This window comes from Leptodactylus fuscus, chromosome 11, assembly GCF_031893055.1.
Source record: "Leptodactylus fuscus isolate aLepFus1 chromosome 11, aLepFus1.hap2, whole genome shotgun sequence".
NCBI classification, from domain to species: Eukaryota; Metazoa; Chordata; class Amphibia; order Anura; family Leptodactylidae; genus Leptodactylus; species Leptodactylus fuscus.
The window spans coordinates 5,055,386-5,065,655 of NC_134275.1; positions in this window are offsets into that span (position 1 = coordinate 5,055,386).

Genomic DNA, 10,270 nt, shown 5'->3' on the forward strand with positions numbered 1-10,270 from the left:
ACGCACACATATACAGTACACGCACACATATACAGTACATGCACACACATATACAGTACACGCACACACATATACAGTACACGCACACATATACAGTACACACACATATACAGTACACGCACACATATACAGTACACACACATATACAGTACACGCACAGACAAACACACAGAAGTTTTGTTAGGTGTCATATACAGTACAGACCAAAACTTTGGACACACCTTCTCATTCAATGAGTTCTCTGTATTTTCATGACTATGACAATTGTAGATCACACTGAAGGCATCTAAACTATGAAGTAACACGTGTGGGATTATAGACTTACCAAAAAAGTGTGACACAACTGTCAATCTGTCTTCTATTCTCAGTTCCTTTTGCTTTGATTCCTGCTTTGCACACTCTTGGCATTCTCTTGATGAGCTCCATGAGGTAGTCACCAGGAATGGTTCTCACTTCACAGGTGTGCCATGCTGTCAGGTGTAATAAGTGGGATTTCTTGCCATGTAAATGGGGTTGGGACCATGAGTTGTGTTGTGCAGAAGTCAGGTGGATACACAGCTTATAGTCCTACTGAATAGACTCTTAGTATTTGTAAACAAGTAAACAAAAACGAGTGGCCATCATTACCTTAAGTAGTGAAGGTCAGTTAGTCGGAAAAATTGGGAAAACTTTGAAAATGTCCCCAAGTGCAATTGCAAAAACCATCAAGCGCTACAAAGAAACTGGCTCACATGAGGACCGCCCCAGGAAAGGAAGACCAAGAGTCACCTCTGCTGCAGAGGATGAGGAGTGCCCCAGGAAAGGAAGACCAAGAGTCACCTCTGCTGCGGAGGATGAGGAGTGCCCCAGGAAAGGAAGACCAAGAGTCACCTCTGCTGCGGAGGATGAGGAGTGCCCCAGGAAAGGAAGACCAAGAGTCACCTCTGCTGCAGAGGATAAGTTCATCCGAGTCACCAGCCTCAGAAATCGCAGGTTAACAGCAGCTCAGATTAGAGACCAGGTCAATGCCACATGGAGGTCTAGCAGCAGACACATCTCTACAACAACTGGTAAGTGGAGACTTTGTGCAGCAGCCGCCTTCATGGTAAAATAGCTGCTAGAAAACCACTGCTAAGGACCGGCAACAAGCAGAAGAGACCACAAGGAATGGACATTAGACCAGTGGAAATCTGTGCCAAGGTCTGATGAGTCCAAATGTGAGATCTTTGGTTCCAACCAGCGTGTCTTTGGTGAACTGATGGACTCTACATGCCTGGTTCCTACCGTGAAGCATGGAGGAGGAGGTGTGATGGTGTGGGGGGGCCAAGTTGGTGACACTGTTGGGGATTTATTCAATGTCTCTTGTATCACTACTAGGGGTGATTATTATATGCAATGGCCCCCCCAGATCACCATGAGGATTGAAGTGCTCAGCTCAAGACCCCCACACTTGATCCTGACCATGGTCAGATCCAAAACGGAACCTGGATTTGTTGCTAAATACCGGCTCTACAGGCAGGCATGCTTTCTTCAATGTTCCCTTTCTTGTAAGCCTCTTGAAACAAGTCTGTCTTGGCTGACTCCTTGGAAAGGTCCTCGGCCATCTTCCTTGTGTGCCAATTACAGTACTTGTCAACTGTTATATGGTGACCCATAGTAAGCCGGCGGCTGGGAAAGGCAAACTAGTAATCTTTGTCCTCGTACATCTTAGCTGTTGGCAGTAGTATCAGCAAGGATGGGTTTACTGGATGTGCCACAAATGTGAAGGGGCACAGCATGCTGCAGTGTACCTGTAGAGCAGACCTGGGCAATGTACAGCCCGCGGGCCACATCCGGCCCATATAGCTAGTGCAAGTTTGTTCAAGGACCTGTGATGATGTCATCACAGCCTATCACCAGGATAGGCTATGACTCGTTAGTAGGCGGATCCACCCGGGACTGTGTGCTTGATGCAAGCTGCCGGCAATGGAGGCTGCTGGATGATAAAGAAGAGAGAAGAGACAGCATTGGCAGGTTCTCCAGGCTACGGACATCCTTCATTGGAGATAGTGATACTGTGCCTGTGGGGTAGAGGGGTTTGGTAACGTTTCTCCAATGTTTGGCTATAAGAGTCTTAACAGCAGTACACAGGTAAAGGAATTGCCTCAAGGACTTTTTTTTGCCTAGGTGTCTAGGGTGCAAATAGAGAGGATTGGTCCAGGGACTCAACAACACCCCATTTTCCTGTTTCTCCTCTCCCCATTTTACTGTATACTTTCCCCATTCATATGCCCCCCAGTATATTGTCCCCCATCCATCTGCCTGCTCAGGTTATTGATCCTCTTCATCTGCGTATGTTTAACATAAAAAACACTGATAGTCCCCTCTCCTTGCTCCTCTGCTGTGCACTCTGCAGTCTCCGGAGCTGCAAGCGAGAGGTGAGTGATGTCATCACATTGCGCCTACAGCTCCTGGAGCATACATGGGTGAGGTAGGGCTAGCCACGCCTGCTTCACCTCTGTATTCAACATCTGCATCCTCTCTGAATCCAGATGAGTTGAACCCAGGACATACCTCCCAATGACCAGGCCCGTGGGACAGGACCCCGAATCCAGGACTGTTCCACTGAACCCAGGAGGTATGCTATAGGTACTGAATGGGCCATGGTTTCTTGCACTTTTTACAAGTTGTCAGGATATTGCTATTATAACAATTCCTTAATATAATCTTAAATGCTGAATATTCTATCTTTCTGAAACAAAATAACATTAAATACAGTCATTCTACACTGCCTGGCCAAAAAAAAAGTCGCGAGTGTTAATATTTATTTGGGCCAGCATGAGCACGAATAACAGCACGCACCTGTCTCGGCATGGAGTCTATAATGTTCTGTAGCGTGGACTCAGGGATTTTGATCCAATTCTCGAGTATCAGGGAGCCCAGGTAATGCAGATTTGTTGGGGGTGGTGAGTGACAGAGCAGGTTCCTTTCCAGCACATCCCAGAGATTCGTGTGCTTCTCGTCACACCCGGACACGACCATCACTCTGGAACAATGTGAAACGTGATTCATCTGTCCACATGACCTTTCTCCACTGCTCTAGGGTCCAATCCTTGTGGTCTCTTGCACAGTGCCGCACCTCCCATGAGGCGACCTGAAGCGAGCGCTTCAGGCGGCACTATGCCAGGGCCTCAGGGAGAGCGGCATTTTTACTAACCTAAGCCAGTCCAGGACAAGCTGTCCTGGACTGACTTAGCACGGAGCAGTGGTTTGGGGAGGCCACTGGAGCAGCGCTGCTCCAGCAGCCTCCCTGCATGCTCAGGCAGTCTCTGGGCCTGCTCTCTGCCGGCGAACGGCCCTGAGCCACGCCCCCCTCCGCTAAGCCACGCCCCTCCGCTAAGCCACACCCCCGTTCCCCCCGGGGGCGGCTTTCTGCACTTCGCCTCGGGCGGCGAAAGGGGCAGGTTCACCCCTGCTCTTGCAAATGACAGGCGCCAACGTCTGTTGCTCTTGTCATCAATGGCTTTTGTGTGGCGACACAACTGTTGAGACTCATTCCTTTGAGTTCTCGTCGCATTGTTCGCGCCGAAATGTGTCGCTCCGTCGAGTTGAACATCTGTGTGAGCTCAAAGGTGTTTTTCCGGCGGTTATTCTTCACCAGTCGCTTTAGGGACCTACGACCTTGAGTTTCGAGTATAGTCTTACGCCCACACTTTCCACGGTTGGAGGGGGGTTCTCCACCATCTCGCCATGCTCGTATGAGACGCTGAACAGTTCTCTGTCTGATACCAGTTACAGTCCTATGAAAAAGTTTGGGCACCCCTATTAATCTTAATCATTTTTAGTTCTAAATATTTTGGTGTTTGCAGCAGCCATTTCAGTTTTATATATCTAATAACTGATGGACACCGTAATATTTCAGGATTGAAATGAGGTTTATTGTACTAACAGAAAATGTGCAATATGCATTAAACCAAAATTTGACCAGTGCAAAAGTATGGGCACCTCAACAGAAAAGTGACATTAATATTTAGTAGATCCTCCTTTTGCAAAGATAACAGCCTCTAGTCGCTTCCTGTAGCTTTTAATCAGTTCCTGGATCCTGGATGAAGGTATTTTGGACCATTCCTCTTTACAAAACAATTCAAGTTCAGTTAAGTTTGATGGTCGCCGAGCATGGACAGCCCGCTTCCAATCATCCCACAGATGTTCAATGATATTCAGGTCTGGGGACTGGGATGGCCATTCCAGAACATTGTAATTGTTCCTCTGCATGAATGCCTGAGTTGATTTGGAGCGGTGTTTTGGATCATTGTCTTGCTGAAATATCCATCCCCGGCGTAACTTCAACTTCGTCACTGATTCTTGAACATTATTCTCAAGAATCTGCTGATACTGAGTGGAATCCATGCGACCCTCAACTTTAACAAGATTCCCGATGCCGGCATTGGCCACACAGCCCCAAAGCATGATGGAACCTCCACCAATTTTTATAGTGGGTAGCAAGTGTTTTTCTTGGAATGCTGTTTTTTTTTGGACGCCATGCATAACGCCTTTTTGTATGACCAAACAACTCAGTCTTTGTTTCAACAGTCCACAGGCTTGTCCAAATGTGCATTTGCATACCTCAGGTGACCCTGTTTGTGGCATGCTTGCAGAAACGGCTTCTTTCTCATCACTCTCCCATACAGCTTCTCCTTGTGCAAAGTGCGCTGTATAGTTGACCGATGCACAGTGACACCATCTGCAGCAAGATGATGCTGCAGCTCTTTGGAGGTGGTCTGTGGATTGTCCTTGACTGTTCTCACCATTCTTCTTCTCTGCCTTTCTGATATTTTTCTTGGCCTGCCACTTCTGGGCTTAACAAGAACTGTCCCTGTGCTCTTCCATTTCCTTACTATGTTCCTCACAGTGGAAACTGACAGGTTAAATCTCTGAGACAACGTTTTGTATCCTTCCCCTGAACAACTATGTTGAACAATCTTTGTTTTCAGATCATTTGAGAGCGGGCTGTCCATGCTCGGCGACCATCAAACTTAACTGAACTTGAATTGTTTTGTAAAGAGGAATGGTCCAAAATACCTTCATCCAGGATCCAGGAACTGATTAAAAGCTACAGGAAGCGACTAGAGGCTGTTATCTCTGCAAAAGGAGGATCTACTAAATATTAATGTCACTTTTCTGTTGAGGTGCCCATACTTTTGCACCGGTCAAATTTTGGTTTAATGCATATTGCGCATTTTCTGTTAGTACAATAAACCTCATTTCAATCCTGAAATATTACTGTGTCCATCAGTTATTAGATATATCAAATTGAAATGGCTGCTGCAAACACCAAAATATTTAGAACTAAAAATGATTAAAATTAATAGGGGTGCCCAAACTTTTTCATAGGACTGTACTTCGGCTATCTCCTTGGTTGATTTGTTGGCCTGATGCAATCCAATGACTTGCCTCTTCTTGAAGGTACTAACATCTCTTCCTCTGGTAGCTCTTCACACCTTTAATTATGATCTGCACTTGACAGGCTACAGCTCAATTATATATATAACAGTTCATAATTATATCAGGGGTGGAAGGCGACTTTTTTTTGGCCAGGCAGTGTATGACCTGCTGCAGGCTTTACATTTTTTGGATGCTCTTTCCTTCTGAACATTGTGCTATACAGGGGCGTAACTACCGGGGTAGCGGCTGCCACAGGACTCGGGACATTAGGGGGCCCGGTGACAGTCGCTACCGCTGTGTTTTTTTTCTTAATAGGCCGTTACTGGCTGGTAACCAGCTACTCCAGCCGGTAACGGGCCCTATTTACTTATTGATCCTGGCAGGGGCCGGGATTGGTAAGTGACTCCAAACACAAACACTATTATACTACTATTATATAATAATTATCGGAGGCCTGGGAGAGGTAAGCGAACATAAAAAACTGTGTTACTTGCCTCTCCACGCTCCTGGCAAGCTTCGGGCCTTGATTTGTGACGTCCCTGACGTGACATGACCGGGGCCGGCGTCCCGGGTCATGTGACATACTAACGTCAAGGAAGATGGCCGACACCACCGAGGACTACAGTGGAGTCGGGGATAGGTAAGTGATACTGGTTTTTTATGTTTGTAACCTCCCCTTGGGTCTATGATTATTATACTCTGGGGTCTGAAAAGACCCCCGAGTATAATAATTGTTCATGGGTGTCCACAGTGGAGCATAATACTGTGTGCAGGGGCCACTATGGGGCATAATACTGTGTGCAGGGGCCACTATGGGGCATAATACTGTGTGCAGGGGCCACTATGGGACATAATACTGTGTGCAGGGGCCACTATGGGGCATAATACTGTGTGCAGGGGCCACTATGGGGATAATACTGTGTGCAGGGGCCACTATGGGGGATAATACTGTGTGCAGGGGGCACTATAGGGCATAATACTGTGTGCAGGGGCCACTATGGGACATAATACTGTGTGCAGGGGCCACTATGGGACATAATACTGTGTGCAGGGGCCACTATGGGACATAATACTGTGTGCAGGGGCCACTATGGGGATAATACTGTGTGCAGGGGCCACTATGGGGCATAATACTGTGTGCAGGGGCCACTATGTGGATAATACTGTGTGCAGGGGCCACTATGGGACATAATACTGTGTGCAGGGGCCACTGTGGGGGATAGTACTGTGTGCAGGGGCCACTATGGGACATAATACTGTGTGCAGGGGCCACTATGGGGCATAATACTGTGTGCAGGGGCCACTATGGGACATAATACTGTGTGCAGGGGCCACTATGGGGATAATACTGTGTGCAGGGGCCACTATGGGGGATAATACTGTGTGCAGGGGCCACTGTGGGGGATAATACTGTGTGCAGGGGCCACTATGGGACATAATACTGTGTGCAGGGGCCACTATGGGGCATAATACTGTGTGCAGGGGCTACTATGGGGCATAATACTGTGTGCAGGGTCCACTATGGGACATAATACTGTGTGCAGGGGCCACTATGGGACATAATACTGTGTGCAGGGGCCACTGTGGGGGATAATACTGTGTGCAGGGGCCACTATGGGACATAATACTGTGTGCAGGGGCCACTATGGGACATAATACTGTGTGCAGGGGCCACTATGGGGGATAATATTGTGTGCAGGGGCCACTATGGGACATAATACTGTGTGCAGGGGCCACTATGGGACATAATACTGTGTGCAGGGGCCACTATGGGGCATAATACTGTGTGCAGGGGTCACTATGGGACATAATACTGTGTGCAGGGGCCACTATGGGACATAATACTGTGTGCAGGGGCCACTATGGGGGATAATACTGTGTGCAGGGGCCACTATGGGACATAATACTGTGTGCAGGGGCCACTGTGGGGGATAATACTGTGTGCAGGGGCCACTATGGGGGATAATACTGTGTGTAGGGGCCACTATGGGACATAATACTGTGTGCAGGGGCCACTATGGGGGATAATACTGTGTGCAGGGGCCACTATGGGACATAATACTGTGTGCAGGGGCCACTATGGGGTATAATACTGTGTGCAGGGGCCACTATGGGACATAATACTGTGTGCAGGGGCCACTATGGGACATAATACTGTGTGTAGGGGCCACTATGGGGGATAATACTGTGTGCAGGGGCCACTATGGGACATAATACTGTGTGCAGGGGCCACTATGGGACATAATTCTGTGCGCGGGGGCCACTATGGGGGAGAATACTGTGTGCAGGGGCCACTATGGGACATATTACTGTGTGCAGGAGCCACTATGGGACATAATACTGTGTGCAGGGGCCACTATGGGGTATAATACTGTGTGCAGGGGCAACTATGGGACATAATACTGTGTGCAGGGGCCACTATGGGGTATAATACTGTGTGCAGGGGCCACTATGGGACATAATACTGTGTGCAGGGGCCACTATGGGGAATAATACTGTGTGCAGGGGCCACTATGGGACATAATACTGTGTGCAGGGGTCACTATGGGGCATAATACTGTGTGCAGGGGCCACTATGGGGGATAATACTGTGTGCAGGGGCCACTATGGGGGATAATACTGTGTGCAGGGGCCACTATGGGACATAATACTGTGTGCAGGGGACACTATGGGACATAATACTGTGCGCAGGGGCCACTATGGGACATAATACTGTGTGCAGGGGCCACTATGGGACATAATACTGTGTGCAGGGGCCACTATGGGACATAATACTGTGTGCAGGGACCACTGTGGGACATAATACTGTGTGCAGGGGCCACTATGGGACATAATACTGTGTGCAGGGACCACTATGGGGCATAATACTGTGTGCAGGGGCCACTATGGGGCATAATACTGTGTGCAGGGACCACTGTGGGACATAATACTGTGTGCAGGGGCCACTATGGGACATAATACTGTGTGCAGGGGCCACTATGGGGCATAATACTGTGTGCAGGGGCCACTATGGGACATAATACTGTGTGCAGGGGACACTATGGGACATAATACTGTGCGCAGGGGCCACTATGGGACATAATACTGTGTGCAGGGGCCACTATGGGACATAATACTGTGTGCAGGGGCCACTATGGGACATAATACTGTGTGCAGGGACCACTGTGGGACATAATACTGTGTGCAGGGGCCACTATGGGACATAATACTGTGTGCAGGGACCACTATGGGGCATAATACTGTGTGCAGGGGCCACTTTGGGGCATAATACTGTGTGCAGGGACCACTGTGGGACATAATACTGTGTGCAGGGGCCACTATGGGACATAATACTGTGTGCAGGGGCCACTATGGGGCATAATACTGTGTGCAGGGGCCACTATGGGACATAATACTGTGTGCAGGGGCCACTATGGGACATAATACTGTGTGCAGGGACCACTGTGGGACATAATACTGTGTGCAGGGGCCACTATGGGGCATAATACTGTGTGCAGGGGTCACTATGGGACATAATACTGTGTGCAGGGACCACTGTGGGACATAATACTGTGTGCAGGGGCCACTATGGGACATAATACTGTGTGCAGGGACCACTATGGGGCATAATACTGTGTGCAGGGACCACTGTGGGACATAATACTGTGTGCAGGGGCCACTATGGGGTATAATACTGTGTGCAGGGGCCACTATGGGGACATAATACTGTGTGCAGGGGTCACTATGGGACATAATACTGTGTGCAGGGGCCACTATGGGGTATAATACTGTGTGCAGGGGCCACTATGGGGGATAATACTGTGTGCAGGGGACACTATGGGACATAATACTGTGTGCAGGGGACACTATGGGACATAATACTGTGTGCAGGGGCCACTATGGGGGATAATACTGTGTGCAGGGACCACTGTGGGACATAATACTGTGTGCAGGGGCCACTATGGGACATAATACTGTGTGCAGGGGCCACTATGGGACATAATACTGTGTGCAGGGGCTACTATGGGACATAATACTGTGTGCAGGGGCCACTATGGGGCATAATACTGTGTGCAGGGGTCACTATGGGACATAATACTGTGTGCAGGGACCACTGTGGGACATAATACTGTGTGCAGGGGCCACTATGGGACATAATACTGTGTGCAGGGGCCACTATGGCACATAATACTGAGTGCAGGGGTCACTATGGGGTATAATACTGTGTGCAGGGGCCGCTATGGGACATAATACTGTGTGCAGGGGCCGCTATGGGACATAATACTGTGTGCAGGGGCCACTATGGGGGATAATACTGTGTGCAGGGGCCACTATGGGACATAATACTGTGTGCAGGGGCCACTATGGGACATAATACTGTGTGCAGGGACCACTGTGGGACATAATACTGTGTGCAGGGGCCACTATGGGGTATAATACTGTGTGCAGGGGCCACTATGGGGACATAATACTGTGTGCAGGGACCACTGTGGGACATAATACTGTGTGCAGGGGCCACTATGGGACATAATACTGTGTGCAGGGGCCACTATGGGACATAATACTGTGTGCAGGGGCTACTATGGGACATAATACTGTGTGCAGGGGCCACTATGGGGCATAATACTGTGTGCAGGGACCACTGTGGGACATAATACTGTGTGCAGGGGCCACTATGGGACATAATACTGTGTGCAGGGGCTACTATGGGACATAATACTGTGTGCAGGGGCCACTATGGGACATAATACTGTGTGCAGGGGCCACTATGGGACATAATACTGAGTGCAGGGGCCACTATGGGACATAATACTGTGTGCAGGGGCCACTATGGGACATAATACTGTGTGCAGGGGCCACTATGGGACATAATACTGTGTGCAGGGGC